Source organism: Peromyscus maniculatus, chromosome 13 (assembly GCF_049852395.1).
Source record: "Peromyscus maniculatus bairdii isolate BWxNUB_F1_BW_parent chromosome 13, HU_Pman_BW_mat_3.1, whole genome shotgun sequence".
NCBI lineage: Eukaryota > Metazoa > Chordata > Mammalia > Rodentia > Cricetidae > Peromyscus > Peromyscus maniculatus.
In genome coordinates this window covers 6,713,678-6,736,566 of record NC_134864.1, presented here as the reverse complement: position 1 = coordinate 6,736,566, position 22,889 = coordinate 6,713,678, and positions in this window count along the sequence as shown.

The window sequence follows — 22,889 nt, the reverse complement described above, 5'->3', positions numbered from 1 at the left end:
GTGGATGGGAGGGGCTGGCCTCAAGGCCTGTGTGGTCTTCTGCTTCTAGAGTGTTCCCAGGGTGACCTGTCCAGGAGTCCTTTGGGGCGTGTACTCCAGGCAGGGGTTGATCAACGGGGCCATAGATGGCAGGGACAGACTCCAGGTCTCAAAGGCACAGAGGAGCTGGGGTGACCTGCTGTAGGTTGTGCTTGGGCGTGGGGCCATTCCTGCTGTCACCGGGTCTTCGCGTGCCACACTACCCTTGTGACAGGCCTTGGGATCTGGCGCTGTCTACGTCTCTGCCCTTTGCTCCCATGCTGTGCTCCAGGGCACTGCCTCCTGGCTCCTCTTAGGACATGCTCTCTGCCTGCGTCCTCCCACCCCCCCCCAGCCCGCCCCACCATGGTTCATGGCCTCACTAACCTGCAGGTTCCTGTTGGATCTGCTTCTTGTTAGAGGCCTGGGCTATGTAAATCAGAGCTCTCGTCGCCTCTCCCCACAGCCCTGTGCTTGCTGCCCTTTGCCCTGCTGTTTCTCCTCAGAGCACCCACCCCCCACGCCATCCTAACAAGTTCTAGGTCATGTATTGTCCCTCAGAAGTCCCTCAGCCCCAGATGACTGTCAGTGACTCCAAGGCTGGCATCATAGTGGGCTATAACAAAACCGGATAGACGGGGTAGCTGATAGACAAAAAAAAAAAAAAACACTGTTTCTCATAGCTATGGAGTCTAGAAAGTTCCAGATCAGGAAAGGCCCATTCAGTGTCTGTGGAGGATCTGCTTCCTAGTTCATAGGTAACAAGGTCTAGCTGGGAACTTACATGATAGGGGTGGATGTGCAAGCACCCTTTAGGGGCACAGATCCTACTCAAGAACACTCTGCTCTTACGATCTGGTCACAACCTGCCCAAGGCCTATCCCCTAAGGCATCACTTTGGAGGTGAGGATGCCAACAAATGAATGTTGGGGGTGGTGGGGGAGATAAATACCTAGAGCACAGCAATGCTTTTGTTCACTGCTAAAATACCATTGAGGTCTTCAATGTAGCAGGGACTTAATAACACATATTGCTAAGGAAGAAAAAACTTATAAGAAAGACAGTTTATTACAACCTTATTTGTAATAACAGAAGACTGAAAAATGTAAGTTTCCCTGGACAGGTGACCAGGCATGTCTATAGCAGTGAAGAGATACCATGGCCAAGGCAGTTCTTATAAAAGGAAACATGTGTTAGTGGGTGAGTTCATGATCAGCATGGCAGGAATCAGACTAGCATGCCTCTGGAGCAATAGCTGAGAGCTTTACATCCTGATCCACAGGGAGAAGGCAGAGGAAGCGGGGCTGGGCCTGGTTGTGGGCTTTTGAAATCTCAAAACCCACCCCAGTGACACACCTCCTCCAACAAGACCACACCTCCTAATCCTTCCCAAACAGTTCCACTAACTGGTATCTAAGCATTTAAATATATGAGCCTATGGGGGTCATTCTCATTCAAACCATCCTACTCTGTAAACTATGGTTCTGCCTGTTGATGGAACATTACACCCAGAAAAGGGAAGGTAGCCACAGGCCACAACAGGGATGAGATAAAGAAGATGTGATACAATGCACTTCCCACACCCGAGGAAGGAAATGTGGATGTGTAAAAGGCAGTGGTGTGTGGCTGTAAAGATAACAGACATATACGAGTCCTCCAAAAGGACACGGCCATGGAAGGAAGCTGGGGAAGCTGAGGTCGAGTGTCCCCGCTTAGAGTCAGACTTTGGAACCATGTTCCGAAACAGACTTTAGGGAGATTTTTGGATTCAGTGTCAGAAACACACAGAGGGGTTATTTTCAGTGATTTCAACACCAGTCATTTGATGACATGCTGGAGGGCCAAAGAAAAAGAATAGCAGAAACCAAGGCAAAGTCCCTGAAAGGCTGAGCGGTATTTCTGGTATCCGTCTTGTTCGGAGGCCACTCTGTTCATGGACTGGTGAAGACTGAGAGGGCATGATTCTGAGTCACCAAGACCAGGGCTTTCAGCCTTGGAGAACGGAAATGGAGAATTAAGATTAGTGAATCTGAGGAGAAACCCGTAGTATTTTGCATCTGCATGAGTTGTCAGTGTGTCAATCAAGACAACTTTTGTCTGAGATTTTATACTGAGCCTGGATTGATCAGCACCCTCAGAGCCCAGACTGTGGTCCCTAAGGACCACCTTCTGCAAAACAGAGACAAGGTTTTGTGGGAAACAGTTGGGCTAGATCTTGGGGCAAAGAAACCACAGTCAACACTCGGCACGTCCATCAAGCCGAGGACAGTTAGATCCTCCTGTGGCACGTCCAAAGGCCCCAGGAGCAGCCAGGCAAGTTGAGCCACAGTGGCAGAAAGCACATCTGTTGGCCTGAAGCCCTATTCAGGGAACAATCCCCAATCCTAACGGTGTAATATCGCCTCCCATTTCACTACCGGGTGAACCTGACCTTCACACTGAGGTCTCTGTGTCAGAGGGTTTCATGATGGCTTCTCAGGTGACTACATGAGGTCCCCCTGGGGTGGTCAGGAAGGGTAGAAACTAACACCACCTTTTCCAGTCTCCCTCTCCCTCTGTGTAGTGTCTTTCCTCCTCTCTCTGTGTTGTGAATCATTGTTGACCTCTCCATCAAAGCATTAATGGTCCCTAAAAGCATTAAATAAAGTTTATTTAATGACTTCTTTTCCCATCCCCTAAGTATCCAAGTGAGTTCAGGCCTTTCCATGTCTGAAAAGTGTGCCTCCAAAGTTCTATGGGAACATGATGCTGTCCTAATGCTCCCATTGCTCTTTCCCCAACATTCAGTGCATCAAGAGTGATCAGTTCTAGTTTGAACTTGGCCTTTTTGCTCCAGGGTCACCAGAACTACTCTGTGCAGCTGCCTATGAATCTCCTTTGGATTACATTGAGTTTCCCTCATGCCCACTTAGATCTCTCTTCCACACAGCAGCTGGTGACCTTGAACAGGATTCAAGTCTTACTACACCCTCATATAGACGCTTCCTGACTGGCTTTGCTCAGTCCTGTGGATCCCTATGCCCCCAGACTCACACTTTTGTGCCACACTCTTCCCTTGGCATCTTGGAAACACCAGCCTCTGCATTTTCTCAGAGGTCTTGGACCCTGGTCTTTCTGCAATTGTAATATTTCCAATGCATGCTGTAGCTCCATTTACAACAGACACCCCATTTTCAGCTTTCATTGACCTCTCAGTTCCCACATTAAATGTTAGCTCCTCCACACCGCCTCACCACTGGCTCTCCCACCTGGGTAGTCAGAGAAACCAGAAGTCCATGACCTGTATCCACTACTTGTCTTGTTTCTGTGACAAAACATGGGTCAGGAAGAGTTGAAGGGTTTGTTCTGGCTTATTCCACCGTGAGAAGACACGGCAGCAGGCAGGGGATTCATGGCACCAAGAGGCCAGCTGGTCTCATCCAATCTGCCATCAGAAAGCAGATGTTAAACAGGAAGTGCACCTGGGCTGTTAAGCCTCAAGATCTGTTCCTACTGACCCACTTTCTCCAGCAGGGCTCTACCACCTAACAGTTCCACAACCTCCCCAAACATCGCCACCTGCTGGAGACCAAGTGTTCAAACATATGAGCCTATGAGGGACATTTCACATTCAAACTGTCATGCCCTGTTAAGTACCTGCCTGCCCTCCATGCCTGTCTCCCTCTTGGTATACACTCACACATCCCATGGCTGTATTGTCTGTTTATTCCTGTTGCCCCCTAAGACCCTGAGATCCAGGAGATAGGAGCCTGTCAATCTAGTTACTTGGCAGTTTATCCTTCAATAAGGATCTCAGCAAATACTTATTGAGAGAATCAGTGAGTGAGTGAGCGAGTGAGCGACTCCTTTTCAGGCTCATGTGTATCAATACTTTTGTTAAACACCTCCAAAAGCCTCCAGTGTCCTGTGAGGCAAAGAAATCCATTTTCCTTGTCTTCAGAGGCTTGCCTACCTGCCCTCAATCTTCTTCCAGCTCATTGGCCACTTCTACAGCACACCTGTCACACTTCTACATCAGCCTGTCCACCCTCTGTAGCTCTGTCCCCCCATTCAAGCCCTTCGCACCCCTCAACTTCAGCTCCAAGTGTCCCTTTTATGGATCCTTCTAGAAGCTAATGACATGTGCTACCGATGCTCTGAAGTCTGTGTTTCTCCCCATCTTCAAGCAAACGAACACTCGTGTGTCTTCCTTTTCTATTAGCTCGTAAGAATGCAAACCTCTTAGCTCTTTTCATATTCTTCCAAGTTTTTAACTCCTCAGCATAGCTAAAGATATGTCTATGAAGTTAGTGCACACATTTGTTTTTTTTTTTTTTTTTTTTGGTTTTTCGAGACAGGGTTTCTCTGTGTAGCTTTGCGCCTTTCCTGGAGCTCACTTGGTAGCCCAGGCTGGCCTCGAACTCACAGAGATCCGCCTGGCTCTGCCTCCCGAGTGCTGGGATTAAAGGCGTGCGCCACCAACGCCCGGCAGTGCACACATTTGTTAAGAGGGTGGGAGTCTGTGGTTATAAGATTCGGCCCATGGATCATTTGGTGCTTATGTGTCTCAGATTTGCTAGTGTAAACCTTGCTTTTTAAAAAAATTATTTCATTTTTAATGATGTGTATATGTGCCTATGTGTGGTGTGTATGTATGTGGTGTATGTTTGTGTGTGTGTGTGTGTGTGTGTGTGTGTGTGTGTGTGTGTGTGTGTGGCAGTTTGTGCACATGAGAGCCCAGGTGTCCATTGGAGTCCAGAAAAGAGCGTCAGATCTCCCAGAGCTGGAGACACAAGCAGTTGTTACCTTTCTGATATGGGTGTCAGGAACTGAACAGGTCCCCTGGAAAAGAAGTAAGAGCCACCTCTGCAGCCCTGTTAAAACCTTCCCATGGAGGATTCCTATCCGTCGTTTAGTATCTGGAACCTTAGGAGACAATCTCTGAGGGAAAACAATGGGAAGAGAAGGTAAAGCCTCCCAGGCACACGGTGCTCGGTGCGGTCTCTGAGTTGCCTTTGTAGAGGGAAAAGCCGCACAGCCTTGGCGGAGAGAAGACAGGCTGCTTTCATTCATTTTACATTATACTTCAGGACTTAACTATAAATAATCCAGCCGTTCACCTCAGCGTGATTTGGTTATGGAAACATAATTGGAATTGTTTGAGAGACGCGGGCGGTTTCTATTTTAGTCCTGGCACAGGAAATTTGTCCTTTGTCCATTTTTGTAGTTTTGATTTATGTGAGGTTAAAAATTCATAACACAGGAGCCAACCTCGAGCAAATATTGTTTCTTGCATGAGCCAATTCCAACAGTCTCTTGACTCAGGTTTCCTGTTCAAGGCTGGAGCTGCCACAGATCTAACGGACTGACAGGAATCTCAACAAGCAAGGGGCTCAGCCCAGGTTAGGAGGAGGGAGGAGAGAGAAGCCATCTCTGCATCAGGTGCCTTATGCTTGTCTTGGTTAACCCTCCCAGAGTCCTGTGATTATGTTTGTCTTGGTTAGCCCTCCCAGAGTCCTATGATGGAACCTGCTTATCTTTACTTTCCAGAAGCAGGGGCAGTGAGGGGTCCAGGATGAGCCTACTCTGTGGGTCAATGGCCAGACAGTCTGGTCTGACCCTTGGCCTGTGTGCCCAGCGTCCTGATGCATGCATGTATGATGGATGCTGCACCTGTCCATGCTCTACTGCTCTCCATTTTGCTACCAGATGCAGCGTCCCAGCTTGTGATCCATGTCATCCCAAAGGCTTTTAACAGAGCTGGGCAGCTTCATTTCCTTCCCAGAAATACCATACTTGGGCCTTAAGCTGCAAGAACTGTGCTCCATCCGTGTCCTGTGCTTGGAGAGAGGGCTCCATATCTTTCCATGGTCAGGTACAGGCTCACTCCCTTAGCTCATGGATACTGCGTGTTCACTTTGCTTCAGCCTCTCAGGACTCTCAATGACCCTGTGTACAGCCTGAACATACACACGTCACTGATTATCTGGAAGGATTATCAGAACCTGGAATCTGATTAAATCAGTGTCATCTGCAAGAGTCCCTAGGGTGCCACTGTACCACGGTTCCGGGACTCCAGGCTCACCAGAATACTGTGCGAGCTCAGAGCCTGGAAGGCAAGTACTAGCTGTACCCAGTCAATTCAAAACTGTCCCAAAGGTGGCCATGAGATTCTGAGATACCAGCTCATTCTAAGAATGGGTAGCAGTGTAGCCAGACAGGGAGACTGGATGGAGAAGGCGTGGAGGGATGAACCCACGATGGGACTACTTACCCCTGAGGGCTTCACAGGCAGAAGGTGCAGGTCTCAAGTTGGTGCTGCCACACCTGCCGACTCAGCAGGCTCCATCCAGGCTCCAGTGCCCCTGTGATGAAAGAGAACATAGATTTCCTGGTCAGTGCAGACCTGGACAGGCTCCTCCACTTCCTGTCCGAATACCCCTGAACCTGAAAACCACCAGAAACTTTGAGAAGAATGGCTGAGGTTGGACCTAGGGTGACTCTGAGGTTTTAGCTGAGAAATATGGAGGACAACCCTCTGTCCACTGCACTTGAGTCCATTCTAACAAGAAAACAGCAGGCATTCTAACACACAAGAGTCACCTTGGAAGCCACAACCAATGTGCCCACCCTCACTGCTATGAGTCCTCTGTCTTCGGCTTGTTCTTCTCTGCAAGGCCGGGTGGCCCATGGCTGGGGGAAGGCCGTGTTCTGCGTGGCCGCTACTTGGACAAGGCCATCTCCCACCAACATGTCCACATGTCAGTGCTGACAGTCCCTTGTTGAGACTCTCATCCCAGGTGGGTCTAGGTTGGATCAAGTTGACAAAGGCAAACAGCACACCAGAGAAAAATGAGCTAAAGAACACAGGGCAAGAGAGGGATTCTGCAGGGCCCAGCCTAGGTCAGTGTGGCTGGAGAGGGGACCACAGAGAACCACGGCTCAGAACTGGACAGTGCCACAGGGTCCCGGCTACTGCCCTGTCTGCAGGTCCCACCCCAGTGACTGACTCACAGTAGCTCCTCCATGATCTTTAAAATAACAATGAGTAGGAAAAAATGACCACAAATAACAACAATAAAATCTGACCAGTTTTTAATTTAAATGACTACACTGAGCGAGGATTATATATTGATCTAGGGCGGGAATGCAAATTGAATGAACAAAAATCAGAATTAATTGCGACGACAGCACGTTAAAGTATAAGGAATTTCAAGCCTTATGTAAGAAGGAGAAAAAAAATAAATGTCTTTGTTCTTGACTTAAACAGAAAAATGTACATTTAAGTAGACACTTAAAAGCATTAAAGGTATTTATGGGCATAGGTTTTTAAAAATACCCTAGTGTACATCACACGTAATGGAAAAGGAAGCTGCGAGAAGCAAGAATGGAAAGCGTGGCAGAGCAAGGGGGAGATGGCGGGTCAGACACCTTGGCTGTGAGAGCACCTGTGGGTGGTTGAAGCTCTACCACACGAGGGCGAAGTCTCATGGTGGGAATCAAAAATAGACATGAAAGGGGGTCTAAAATAAGACGGTCCAGGTGAGAGAGGCGAGCTCTGTGAGGAGAGAGGAGGAAGGCTGACTTGAGTTCTCAGACAAGGCAGGCACCAGCTCAAGGAGCCCTAAGGGAGAGGTGATCGTCACTGAGGTTACGATAGGCGATTGTGGAAAGAGTCAGTGACTGTCACGTGTTCATCCACATAATCTTTGTGTTCCTGAATTTATATTTTAAAGATCAGGAAGAGACGTGAACAAAACTTTAACAGTTGGTGCTGGGGCGGCTGGGGAATAAAGAGCTTGCCATGTAAGCCTGGGGGCCTGAGTTTGAATCCCCAGGACCCATATAAAGCCAGGCACTGTAGCACGCACCTGTAATCCCAGTGCTCCTGTAGAGAGGTGGGAGGCTGAAACAAGACAATTCCCAGTAGTCTGCCAGGCCTGGTGGACACTGCAGCGGACGAGAGGCCCTGTCTCAAACAGGGCAGAAGGTGAGGATTGACGCTCAAGGTTGTCCTCTGTATCAGGGGAAGCTGGTGCCTGAACTCACTCATGCAAATATTCACATACATGTGCATGTACGTGCACAGGCACACACACACACACACACACACACACACACACAAATACTATCAGTGGGGGGAGCCCATTAGTCCCAGTGTTCTATGATTGATGGAAGCTAAATGGCTGTATTAGTTGCATGTGGCTCCTGTGAGCAAGCTTCGTGGCTCAAAGAACATATAATTATTTTCTCAGGGGTTGGAGGTCAGGAGCTGTGCTCTGTTTCCCTGAGCCAGAATCCAGGTCCCCACACAACCGGGCTCCTCTACACAGCCGGGCTCCCGTGACTCTCTGGACAGAGCTCTCTCTCTCTGCCTTGCCCAGCACTGTGGTCCTCGCCTACTTCAGTCTGACCACTCTCTCCTCCAGCCTGCAGCACCGTGTCCTGCTTCAGAGGCCACACTGCCTCTTTTTTTCTGGCAAGTCTCAACCCCCCTCCCTCTCAGAAGGCAGCAGTGATGGTGTCATTCGGGGTCACCTCCCCGCCTCCGTCCCTTCCAATGCATCTGAGAGATCCTTTTTGCTGTGTAAAGTAATAATAAATAAATAAACCCTCAAGGATCAGGACCTAGATATCTTTGGGGCCATTACTCAGCCTGCGCTGTGCCAGTGAGGTTCACAGAGAGCAAGCTTGCCTGTTGGGACCAGTTATTTTCGGGTGTGCAGGGAACATTTATAAAATTTGTGTGAATTTGGTTTTATGCTCCCCCAAAGGAAAAAAAATTGTTATTTGCCGACACAATATTCTCAAATTCAAAATTATAGCAAGCACTCAGAAAAGATAAACCAATTACTTGGCTATAACAAATAGAACAGAAGCATTCTGCAATGGCCTGAGAGACTTCAAAGTTATTCCAGATTATTCAGAACATCGTAAAGAAGGAGGATGCTACCAAGTTAATGTCACAGCTGTCTGGAGAGATCGATTTTTAACCCCAATTCTGTCATTACCAAATAAAAAAAGAGAAAAGATTATATAGCAGGGCACTAAAAAGAAAATAACATTGATAAATAAATAAGATGCTAAGGTTAGGAAATGAACAGTAAAGTGATTGATTTGTAGAGAAATGAGCATCTCTGCCGAGGACAGCAAAAAGAAAAAGAGCAGAAGGACAGACGTGGGAGGCGGGGCTCTCCATCACCGACATTAGACAATGCTCTGCTGGGTCTCTGGGGAGAGTTCAGACACGGAGAACGCATACCTGGCTTGCTTTTCTGTTGCTGTGATAAACACTGGAGCCAGAAGCAACCTGGAGTGGGAAGGGCTTATTTGGCTTACAGCTTATAAATCTGTCGTGGAGGGAGTCAGGGCAGGAACTCAAGGCAGAAACTGATGCAGGGACCGTGGAGGAACATTGCTTATTGGCTTGCTCTCTACGGCTTGCTCAGTGTGCTTTCTTATACCACCCAGGACCCCCTCCACACACACACACACACACACACACACACACACACACACACACACACACACACACACACACACACACACACCCCGTCCAGGAGTAGCACTGCCCAAAGTGGACTGGGCCCTCCCACATCAATCACTAATCAAGACAACACCCCACAGACTTGCCTAGAGGCCAGTCTGATGGGGACAATTCTTCATTTGAGGTTCCTTCTTCCCAAGTGACTCAAGTTTATGTCTCAACAGCATATCTGGTGTAAAGAAGAATAAAGTGTTGTTTATAGCTCTTGGCTATAGAAGGTGACCACGTAACTACCACAGAGCACCCATTAAAGCAGTACTTGGTTTAGTTATAGAATTCAGTGACTGATGGATTAAAAACAGGGCTTCGTATTTCCTTACACCCATATTTGCTCCGCAGCAGCCACTGCCATTAGGGCCACCACCATCACTGTCCTTCTGTCACCACCACCATCAGAATCACCACTGTCACCTCTACCACTACAGTTGTGGCTATGGTAATCACCACCGACATGATGACCACTGGCACCACTACCATCACCACTATCATAACCATTTATTATCACCTCTGTGACCATCATCCCCATCACAACCATCATCCCCATCACTACTATCGCAATCATTATCATCACCTCTGCCACGATCACCTCCACCACCATCACGATCACCATGGGTACTACCACCATCACCACCATTCTAACCATCACTATTCCCATCACCTCTATCACCTCCACCATCATCGCCATCACCAACCGTCATAATCATCACCATCACCTCCACCACCATCAGGACCACCTTTCACTATCACCACCACTATTACTATCACCTTCATTACTAAGACCACTATCACCACCAGAATATCACTACTGTCATCATCACTGTGCCATTACAGCCACCACGACCTTCACCTCCAGTACCATCAGAACTGCCGTCATCACCACTGCCAGTATCATTACTACCGCCATCATCACCATCACCATTATCACCACCACCATTATCACCACCACCACCACTGTCATAAGCATCACCGCCACCATCCATCACCTCCACCACCATCACCACACTGTCACTCCACCACCAGCCTAACCACTGACAACACCATTACCACCATTACCACATCCTCTGCCACGGGCATCCTAGAATCCATTCCTTGTGTGGTTTGGGTTTATGGTTTGTCCGTGATGTGGGACACGAGATTGGAAAACAGAGGCAGTATTTACCAGTTCAGTGCCTATGGTAAAACTGAAGACGATCATACCAAACTAGTGAAGCCAGTCACAGAAAGACAAATATCATGCGCATTTGTGTTTCTTAGGTTTCATACAGACACTATGAAATTAGAAATAAGACTGTTTAGGATTCTAGTAGGAGGAGAAGGGAGGATGTGGGGGGCTATGTACAGTGTATACTTCCACGAAACTCTCCTTATGGAACATGGTGCCATGGAAGTGGGGTGGGGAGCCACAGATCCTGCAGATTTCTTTGTCTCCCATGCCTCCATCATCACCGTGAGGAGAATACTCCCAAGTTGGTCTCTGGTCCCAGAAGGAGAGTGAGAGCCATGCGGCACAAGGACTCCAGAACCTGAAGTCAGGGGAGTCCCTAGGTGACCCACGGGCTTTGAAGAAAGAGATGTTTACACTACACAATACTGAGCCTTGTCACTGTTGGTGACATGGCACTTCTGTCGTGTATTGCCTATAAAAGCACACAAATTTCAACTTGCTTTTCTGATCCATGTTTTCTACTGTTTCTTACTTGAAAACAATACCCTTACTTTATTATAATAGTGAGTTGTCTCCGATACTTTCTGGAACAAGGTGAAGTATAAACCCGAATGCTAATGAAATATTTCAGAGAATGAGACTTTATCTCTTTTTGTTTCCATGAGCAGCTTGGGTCATTTTTAAATGGCATTGCATGACAGTTCTTAATATTAGTTTGGAACGCAGCCATGAAGGAGACATGGGAAATAAAGAAGTCAGATGAGAACAATGTCGACTCCCTCAGCCATGGAGAAGGAAGGGAGGCAGAGCCTGAAGCCTAGCACTGCATCCCACGTGGGCGATGCATATTAAAACTATGCAAATGAATTAATAATCAGATGGGTGTCACGAGCACATAGATGTGAATCATTTTCCCCCCTTTACTAAAAAAGATCTTAAATATAACCACATCATGTGTGTGTGTGTGTGTGTGTGTGTGTGTGTGTGTGTGTGTGTGTGTGTGTATCAAGAATTTTCTTCTGCTTGTGTCTTCTGGTTCCTGATATAAATATATCGTCTCAAGATCCACTGCAGCTAAATATCTTGAAGGAGGAAGTTTCAAAGTCATAATGCAGTGAAATCTTAGTAGAATTACATTATAAATCATTACAATTATTTTCTTCCTTAAGGCCAGAGTGCTAATATGTTTTAGAATGCTTTTTATGTACCATCCTTCATCTTCCAAATCTAACATTTTACAGCCATCTGTAAATGGAACTGGGACACTTCTAATGCTCGGTGACCTGAGAACACAGTGACAATTGACAATGATACAAAGAGGGACTCAATCTGCACCCAGACGAAGCTCTAGGGAAATCAGCTGACATGGGAAACCATATATCTTCCACAGAGGCCCAGAAGACAGGAAAACGATGGCTTGGCTGCGTTTTGCCCACGTTCCACAGGCACACAGCAGGCCTCGATGATTTATTCTCCCAAGCATCTCTATAAACGTATGCTATGATGCCGTGAGTGCCGCTGTGAAATGGCTCATTAGTTCTCTGCCCATTTTGCTGCATTGAAGCTGACGATGATAATTAACCAGGCAACGTGGGGAAATAACCGAGGTCTCTTAGCCCCTGGAGTGGGCAGACTTTCTAATTGTATCTGGTCCATCAGACATTTCTTTCTATTTTATCAAGGTAACTTTATTCCTTCCATTTATCTAAATTCTGGGCTGCAATGGTACCATCCAGTGGAGGGCATTTATGTCCCAGCCCAAGCTCTTCGTTGCTTGGGATGTGTGCAATGGGTAGGCTTTTTCTTTAAGTCAGACAGGGTTAATAAGGCAGGATGATTGAGGGAGCAGCAGCCTGCACAGCAGGAAGATGAGAAATGTCCAGTGTATGAGGAGTCAGATGAGGGTCCTCGAGATACTGTGGGACTGAGAGTAGAAACTCTAGAACTCACCAGTTGTCCCACTGTATAAACCTTGAAAGAAGAAATGACATTAAACATGTGTGACAACCCATCCAGCCAAGGGACAGAGGGCTGTAGGGCTGGATCTGGTGTCCCTGAGCTGTACTTCTGTGGGCCAAGGACCTCGTCTGTCTGTCTTAGTCTCCTACTGCTCATGAGACCAGGTGGCAAGAATATGAAAAGATGGCTAGACCCCTCCCTGCCTGGCCCGACAGATAGCTGGTCAGGTCCAGTGGGCAAACATGTCTGCATTAGGGGACTGTGGAAGAGGACAGGCCCTGCTTCAGGCTATCTGTGGACCAAATCCAATCTGCAAGCAGGTGCGTGCTGGGTGGTGTACACCTGAGTCCCAGCACCGGAGAGGTGGAGCGTAGTAACGAGTCCTTTACCCACTTCGCCTTCAGTGCGTCTAGTTAGTGACATGCTTACCACCTTCCATGCCTGCTGCTGGTGAGTAGTTTGTGACTAACGTGTCCCCTTCCACAAAAGGACTTGGTGCCGCTCCTAAACGGCCAGGAGTATTCCTAGCACCAGAAGGCTGCTGCATGCCACATGGAGAATGGCGTGTAGGCAGAAGGGATGCTCCGTTCTGAATCCCAGTCCTCATTTTCTTCTTTGCATTTCCCTTTCACTTGGAAACCAGGCAGGTTTCTGTGGGGGCCTAACTAAATCTCTTCCTTCTGTCTTTCTCCCCTGCTGCTCAGGAGGCCAGGTGCCAAGGATGTGAAAGTGTGCCTAGATGACCCCCACAACACACACACACACACACACACACACACACACACACACACACACACACACACACACACACTACGTGCACGCAGGAAGGGCACCATGGCAAAGACAGGTGCCCCCATAACTAGCACTTTGAGATGGCTGAACCTGGGAGAGTCACGCAGATTTGCAGGGACCCCAGGGAAGACACGGGTCCCTTCTAGCAACCAAACAATGAATTGTCTGGTACTGGACAAGCCTCCCCCAGCCTGAGAAGGCAACAGCTACCAGTGACTGTCACTGGAAATCTTGTCCCCACGGGATCCTAAAGCTACTGTTTCTAGTTAACTTGTTCTTACACAAGTCCAGGATTGGTTTTGTTAATAATTTATTTCATTTTATCTTTGTTTGCACAAGTGTCTGTGTACATCTGGTTTCCACAGAAACCAGAAAAGGGCATCAATCACTTGGAACTGGATTATAGACTGTTATCCACCTCTATGTGGCACTGGGAATAAGACCTGGGTCCTCTAAAAGAACATCCAGTGCTCTTTAACCACCAAGGCATCTCTCCAGCCCCAAGTCCAGGCTTTTGTACAAGACCCTCAGTCTCTCTTCCTTCAGGATAAGGGTGGGTCTGGAATGTGCATTCAATGCCTTTCTTTCTCTGCATGATTTTCTTCGCATCTGTGGCCGGTGGCTCCATGGAAGAATGTAGCGCTGTTAGTCTAACTTCCTCTCTCCGTGGGCACTGAGATCCCCTCTTCTTTCCTCACCCCCACCATTCCCTGAGAGGCAGAGAGAGACACTGCTCCAGTGAGGGGAGAAAGGAGAACCAAGTGGCTGAAAGCCTACAGAGAACAAACATTCTGGGTCTAGTCTGATGTCAATGGTGTATCTTTAAATAAGTGTTAGATTTATTAGGTAATGTCACTGTATCTCATGATATTAACACATGCCTTTAATCCCAGCACTCGGGAGGCAGAGCCAGGCGGATCTCTGTGAGTTCGAGGCCAGCCTGGTCTACAGAACGAGATCCAGGACAGCTGGGGTTGTTACGCAGAGAAACCCTGTCTTGGAAAACCAAAGGCAAAAAAGTAAGAGGCAATGAGCAGTGGAAGGTGCGTGTGAGAAACATGTGGACATGAAGAAGGGTTTGTGTGTGATAAGGGTTTTCCTAAATTAAGATGGCTCGATTGCTTCCAGAATGAGAAAAATCAAAAGCCTACGTCAGCTGCAGACAACCTGAGTAAGTAATATAAGGCATATTAAAGATGATACATGTATGATGGTTAAAAGTTATTAATATTTCCAAGGCCAAAGTTCATTCAACCCCCAATTTAAATCATGGGGTTCTCTTAAGTTATTGATGCGCTCTTAGCATTCACCAGGACTAATTTAAAAAGCAGAGAGTATATGTCTAATCAAAGTAAGTACTTGGAAAACTGAATATTAATACATAAAGATTTGTTTTGTCTTTACCCAAGCTTTATCCAAATGTTAAACAGAAGTTAAAAGTAATGAAATGGTATAACTCACCCTCTCTGTGTTAAATAACCACTTGGTTTTAGCATGAATCCTAAGTGGTCTTAATAATAAAAACCCAGAGTCAGATCTCAGGGTGAAAGCTGAAAGACCAGAGAAGCAGAGCAGCAGCCACTAGAGAGACTTCTTACCTCTGCTCAATCCTCAGCCTGAAGGACTGAGCTCCTGTCTCCTCCAGCCTTATATTCCTTTCTCCATTCAGCCATATCACTTCCTGTCTCAGCCTCCCTAGTGCTGGGATTAAAGGTGTGTGCCTCCCAAGTACTAGGAGTAAAGGCTTGAGATCCCAAGTGCTGGGATTAAAGGTGTGTGTCACCACTGCCTAGCCTCTCTGGCTAAGTAGTGGCTGGCTTTGCCCTCTGCTCTTTAGGCAAGCTTTACTTGTTAGACCATACACCAAACATCACCGCACTTGGTGGCCTATTTCTGTTTGCACAGAGGCACTGAGAGGACCAATATTTTGGCCCTTGTTCTCCAAGAGCAACTAGGTCCCAGGTGCATCATTCAAAATGCCGTGTGGCTCTTAAGAGTCACTTGTCCTCTTGATCAAAGAGGCCATGGGGACCCGGAAGTTAGATTCTAACCAGTGCGCATTCCGCAAAGAGGGGCATAAAAGCAAAGGGACATTTCCCTGTGCTTCCCAGGGATACAAAATCATCAGTAAGACCCTGACTCATCACGGCAGACGTTGCACATGGTAACAGGAAGATTAAAGGAACGAGGAGAGGCTCACAATCCGGAGTGACCCCACCTGACGACCTGTGGTGGTTTGAATGTGAATGCCCTTTACAGGCTCATATGGTTGAGTACTTAGTTCCCAGTGGGTGGAACTGTTTAGGAAGGATCAGGAGGTGTGGCCTTGTGGGGAGAGGGATGTCGCAAGGGGAGGACGTGAGGTTTCAAAAGACTCCACGCCATTTCCAGTGTGTTCTCTGATTCCTGTTTGCAGATGTGAGCACTCAGCTGCTGCTCCTGCCTGCCTGCTGCCTGCCTGCTGCCTGCCTGCTGCCTGCCTGCTGCCTGCCTGCTGCCTGCCTGCTGCCTGCCTGCTGCCTGCTGCCTGCCTGCTGCCTGCCTGCCTGCTGCTGTGTTCCCTGTCACAGTGGTGATGGGCCCTATTCCTTCTGGAACTATAGGCCCCAAATCAACCCTGATGATGATGCTGTATCACAGCAATAGAAAAGTAACTAAAACAGGGCCAGACCCCAAACTGGCTTGACAGTTTGAAAAGATGGCTAATTTTGACCATGTGAATGTTCTCAAACATCCTACAGGAAAGCGTGACCAACGACAACGCCATTGGTAGTTTTCTTTAATCTAAGGTATGACCCTTCCCAGGCATCTGACAACCATTTCTTGCTAATGCTTTTCTCCTTGATAAGGAAAGCACTGCCCAAATACGGAGCATCATGGCTTTGGCTCAGTCTCAGCACTCAGTGCTTCTGTAAGGCCCTGTAACAGAGAGAAGGCCGATCCCACTGTTGTTCTAACCTGGAAATCAAAATATGATCAAACCTCTTTTCTCTCTTTCTCCCCGACTACAGCCCACCTGAGAGGTACGCTACATTGTGATTCTAACCACTCCAGCTGCTGCTAAGGTGTCAGGAAGCAACCGTGGGCCCCGAGAACGAGACACCATAGCTGGGCTTCTGCTTCGGAGTGAGTGGGGTTGTGAAGCACATAGCAAGCAGAAGTAAAAGAATAGGAGCAGACAGAGAGGGGCGGCCGAGAGGCTGAAACCTCATCAACACACTGATATTTGTGCCAGCCAGCAGGAGTCACCTGAGGACGCCCTGCTACAGATATTAGGCTGGAGTTTGGCTGATGTTCAAGCAGAGGGTCCCCTCTGTCCTCTCTATGGGTGAGCTTTCCACTGGCTGTCTTCGTACAGGCATCTTCATATCATGAGGAAATCAATGGTGACCTGTGTCGTAACTGCGTCACCTTTTAACTGTTCTCAAGCACACACTGCTTTCCTCCAGGATGATCTGTTCTCCTTTTCCCTTGTTGCATAGTTGGAGGAGCAGCCTAACCCAGACAGGGTTTGGAGGATGCTGTAGGCAAACATGCTTGGGTCTGAAGTGGGGGAGGCTAAATCCCACCTCCAGAGTTAGCGCATGACAATTTACTAATGTAATGTATGCCCGTAAGGCGTTTTGCTTTCTGTAAAGATCAAAATAGCAAACAGTTGCTTTTTTCTCTCTCCTGGAAAACAGAAAGAGAAGGAATCCAGTGGTGTGCACTGGCTGGAAAACTTGCTCTTGGGTCCAGGGATGACTAGCTGGGCCCAAAGCACCTGTGTTGTTTACAGCATGTATAGACAAGTCAAGCCAAGCTGCCATTGCCTGCTGGGCTGTGCCTTGCAGTGGGAACAAGGGTTGACAGGAGACAGAAGACAGTCTTTTGGTCCTCACAGTGTTACCAGGTTTTACAGCATCACCCTCTGACAGCTTTAAATTTGGAAGGTCAAGGACATTTGGCAGCCAGCACCTATAATCAAGGAGGATTACCAGAATGGAAATGACCTCCCTTTACCAGGGTCTAACTTGAGGTTCCTTTCTCCCCCACCCCCAGTTGATGGGTGGTAATGAATTGCTTGAAAGCCTGTACCCACAATCAGTTAATATGTGCCTGCAAGTGGAGGCAAGCAACCCGAAAAACTTAATGAGTGCCAGCGCTCCTATAAAAAGATAATATTATGATTGGTATTTCCCTCTGGAGGCCACTTTTCAGTCCCTTAGTTTAAATTTAGGACAGGCTTGAGTGCAGAAAATACCAGGTATTTTTCTTTCAAGGTTTGTGGGTCAAATGAATTATGGATGGTTATCTATCCAAAGGATCAACAGAACACTTCCTGGTTTTTCTTTCTCCATCATGGTGTCCTCTGTCAGTCCCTCTGCATTTCCAAGATCAGTGTCACCAACCCAAAAGAGGCACACCGGTCACCTTTTGTATGTGTCATTATTTAAAACAAACCTCAGGTTGCTCCCACACCCAAGAGGGTTAGATGAAGTGGTGGGGGGAGGGAGGCACTGTAGAGCCAACTGTAGAGACTCAACCAAAACCTTCTAGAAGAGTTTATGCAAGTGTCTTAGTTAGTTTTGTTGTTTGATAAGACACCATGACCAAAAACAAGTGGAAGAAAGAGTTTTTTTTGGCTTATGTAGCAGAAGAGGTGTGAAGAACAGTGGAGGTGGGGTGGGGGTAGGGGGTGGGGGGTCCCAGGACCTCACCAAACAGCTCCACCAAACAAACTGGGACCAAGTATTCAAATATGTGCATCTCATTCATTTCTCATTCAAATCACCACAGCAAGCATGGGGGAAGGTGAAATGTTATTGACTACACAGGAAAAAAAAAAAAAAAACAACTAATAATTCAGCAACTGCTGATGTAGCAGGAATGCAGGGCTGTGTACCAGGGCACCTGGGTTCTTAGCCCAGCTGTTTCCAGCTGTGTCATTACTTGTGGACAAATCTCTGGACCTTGGCATTGTTACATGGTGGGATACATGGTTAGAAAACCATGGCTAAGTGCATGGTATGTCCACGTGGTCGGAGGGCTGAACTGATGTGTACTGTGGGAAAGTGCCTGGGGAGTCTCTGCTTCTCCTTTTCCCCTTATTAACAGTTCTTTAAAGGGTATTCTCAGTGGAAAGTATCTGGGAGGACCCAGAGTCCTAGAAATAATGATTCCGTATTAACCTTTAGCAAGCGCTACCTTCTGTCAGGAATCTCCTCCGTTCCGTGCTGAGCCCACAGTCTGCACATTGCCACAACTCCAGTTAAGGTGCTCTGAAATCTCTGCTCTCCCTGGACCCTGCTGCAACTGCCTGGGCAGGAATGGAGATACTTTAAGAGGACACGTGTACCCTTCCCTTTGGCTACCAGACTCTTGAGACAATAGACCCCTTCAAATCAGAATTTCCCAGAAACCCGAAGCTGATAAAGAGAAAATGCTAGGAGCCTGGTCCTAGCCTGAGGAGATACTTGTCTCCTGGAAAGGGATTTCATATAGTTCTGTCTACTTGTTAGACCACCAGTGATGGGTGGGACCACACCTTGCCCAGGCTCCTTTCTGTTTAAACCTGAACATCATGTCAGAACCCTGAAGACGGACTTGGAGCATCGTTAGGCCTCTTCTTCCCAATGTGGACACACTGAATGAGTGTTTTTGTCCTTTTCAACATAAACTGCAGCCTGTTGAGGACACGGGGTGAAGCCTGCCTTCTTAAGGCTTCCAGGCCCAGGCTCTGACCCCGGGAACACGGAATCAGCAGGAAACAGGGTGCTGGGTCGGGGTACTCTGGGAGGCTGTAGTTCCAAAGGTACCATTTTTCTCTGATGCCTCTGGTAACTCACACATAGCATCCTGAAGCTCCCCACGGCCCTTCTAATCCAGGAAGGCAGAGGGAAGTGCATCTTTACAGCGCACTGGCTCATCAACAGAGCCCTTTCTCCCCAGAACTGCTTCCAGGCTGCTGCCCTTGGTTCAGGAATCGCTTTGTTTCCTCTTTATTTGCGCCCCGAAGCCATTAAAGCCTCACGGCCCCTGCTTTGCGTGGGCATTCAGACAGGGGCTGCAGATGGCCGGACAGAAGGGGCCCTGTGCTCTCGGCTGCGTTGGCCCCCGGAGCATCCTCTAATGTGCAGCATCTTTCACTAACATTTGCTCTTTCCAAGCGTCTCCCCTGCACAGAGGTTCTTTCTATAGAGCTGACATGCATCCTGCCTCCGCTTTTCTTCATTGTAAGGTTGTTTGTTTCCAGCCGTCCACAGAAACACACCCCTCGATTCTTACTTTAGCAGAGGCAGCACAGACCATAGATTCTCTGCCAAAAAAAAAGATGGTCTCCTCTGGGGTCCTCTCTATTGATCACACTGGGTCTCTCCTCCTGTCTCCCCTTCCACTCCTCACCCCCCGCCCCCAATTCAATGTCTTTTCTCCGTAAAGCAAAGAGACTGACTTAGATCATCTCCAGGCTCCTCTTTTGTTCTCTAAGATGCCAGTGCCTGGAGTGGGAACACAGAACGTGCCTGACTGGCTGCCATCACTCCCAACCAACCCTGGTGCTTTCAGCATTCAGATTCCTGGGCCCCTGAGCAGACTCAGGCTCACTGAGCTGACCCTGGCTAGAGGGGGGCGAGAGAGGGTGAGCAGCCTGGGAAGTTGGTATTCATAGCAAAGTGCTCCAAGTGTTTCCGACATACAGACCCGGGAACCACTGGATGTAGCGGCTTGCCTCTGCTTGCAGGGGTAAGCTGTCTGTTCCGAGCAGCGGGGGCACCTGCTTCCGATGCTGCCCAAGCAGCCTTGGTTTGCTGCTGGACACAGGTGTGTGGGATTTGGCACAAGGAGAAATCACCGCAGACAGCTTGGAAAATGATGATCTCTGGCAACTACTGGGACTCCCCTCCCTGAAGCTTTGGTCCAGGGTTGAACTCAGTGTATGTAAATCAAGTACAAACTTAGCTTAGTTTAGCACTGGCCATGAACATTATGACAGCCACATACAGTAACGGCCTCTTTTCTGAAGACGCCATTCTTCAGGCAGTCTCCCTGCAAGACGCCAAAGCCCAGGGTTAACTGTTTGGGGACAGAAAGGCGGAATTCCTCTTCATTCATTTACTCATCGCCTGTGAACACACATGAAAACTTCATCAGGATAGGAATGGGCGTCCTGTTCTGAGGACTGATGGAGGACCAGTGCTCATTCTACTGTGACATATTGAAGGAAGCTGATCTCCGCTTCTCTGTCCTAAAGCTGCCTCAAACTCTAGGCATGCTGGTCCCCTAACTCAGATTGATGGAGGATGCTTGGGTACTCTTCGGTGTAGAGAAAAGATAATCACAGAGGGCCCACCAGTCACCTGACCCTGGGATGAAACGGAACAGTGAAGAGCTGGGAGGTATGTCCTCTTCTCACGAGCATTCTTACAGAGCATCTGGTCTTCAGCTTCAGAGAATTCTGCTATACACACACACACACACACACACACACACACACACACACACACACACACACGGCGAGGCACACAGGACCACCCCAGCGAGGGCTGTGCTGTGTTCTGATAACTGCAGTGTCATTCTGGGGTCTCCTAGGGAACGTCTAGGGGGACGTTCCTCTAAGCGGCATCCCTGGGATGCATCGGATGAGCGCTGCTCATGCAGTGCAGCATGCTTGATTTGTTTCCGAGCAATGTCTAACCACTGGTATGCATTTGTTTTGTTTTTCTGTCCTCATGAGTAACGCTGGGGAATGGCAAGGAGTGTACAGAAGACAATGTGGTAATTTGGATGAGATAAGCTGATTGACATGCAGAGCGCCTGTGAAGCCTCTCAAAGACGTCTTAGCCTGGGAAATGAGCCTGGGATGGATTGTAGCTTCATCTTAATGAGAACTTTTATCTCATTTCACTTTTACTGACAAACACCTCTGAGTTACCAGGAGAGAGGATGCACCACAGTTTCAACCCTGACCCCCGCGCCCCCCCGCCCCGAATCTGCAGGTACTTTCTATAATAGCCTTCTCCAAGAGAGGCCTGCACACTGTGATGTGCGGAGAACTCTGAAACCCCGCTACCACCCACTAAGCCTCTGGTGCTCTCGGGGATGAGAAGGGGTGGGTCACATGCATTAGTCTTATCTCCAAAGATTAGGCTTGAAAGGTCATTTCGTCCTGAGGCTGGAGGTCTAAGTTCACCCACACCATAGCAAAGGAAGCTCACATGTACATTTATAACTTTAGCCAGAGGGAGACAATGGGTGCTTGGAGAGGCCAGGGAGAGAGGTGGAACTCTAGCTGAGTTAGAGAGAGAGAGAGAAAGAGAGAGACAGACAGACAGACAGACAGACACAGACAGACAGAGACAGACAGACAGAGACAGACAGACAGAGACAGAGAGAGTCAAAGACAGACAGACAGATGGAGTCAGAGGCAGACAGAGACAGAGAACCTATTTCCTTTAATAGGTTTTTACTTTATCGGCCTTGGTGCTAAGGCACAGGGCTGTTTTATTCCTTCCCCCAGGGTCAGCTGTATGTGGAGGGCACTGATGTGGAGGGAGGAAGGGGAGGTTCTGGTTGTGGACTTTGCTCTGCTCTCTGGAAGGCCAGAGATAAGGCAGAAAGAAGCATTGCTTTGCCTGTTGTCCTGAGGAGTGTGAAAGAGGAATTTGGGGAGATCTCAGGCCTGGGAACAGCTCCCCGGCTCTGACTTTGTACCTGTTTCCCTAAAGGACCGCTGGCTGCCTCTTAATTGTTCTGAGGAGAGATTTCCGGTCAGTCAGCATGTCCTTCCAGCACAGCTGAGTCTCTTTTCTGCCCAGGTAGAGGGGAGCCTTCTTCTGGGTTCTCACAGACCCTCCAGGAGGCCATACAAAGTGACCCCAGCACAAAACAGCACAAGGTGTGTAGGGCAATTCTTCGTAGTTAAAAAGGACACAACCTGCTACTGTGGTATAAAACATCATTTCCCACATTCTCCTAAAATAAATCAGCAAAGAATGCATTTTCCCCTGCAGCCTGGGTTTCCTGTCTTCCATCACTGAAACTATCAGGTTTCTAGGAGCCTCAAGGCTGGGTGTTCCCACCTCGAACAGCTAGAAGAGCAGGGCACACCAAAAAGCCCCTGTGCTGGTGCCACGTTCACCAAATCTTGCTCACAAAGCTTCCTCTTGGTTACTCCATAGGCTGCTTCTAACCCGCATAGATCCCGTGGCCAGGGGATGACCGTGTGCTTGGCTCTTATTTCAGCCTGGGGACAGCTCCTGGACTCTCTGCTGGGACAGCTCATTCTTTGGCATAAGAGAAAGCAAATGTTTTCTTCTATGTCAACAGTAATGGTTCGTGCTGGCCGCGGAGTCTCTTATTCCGCTATTCCACTGTAGGGAAGGAGAACATGAGGTTATGTGCCAGTCAAGTTCTACTCACAAAGCAGGTGACCGGCCACATTTGGTCACG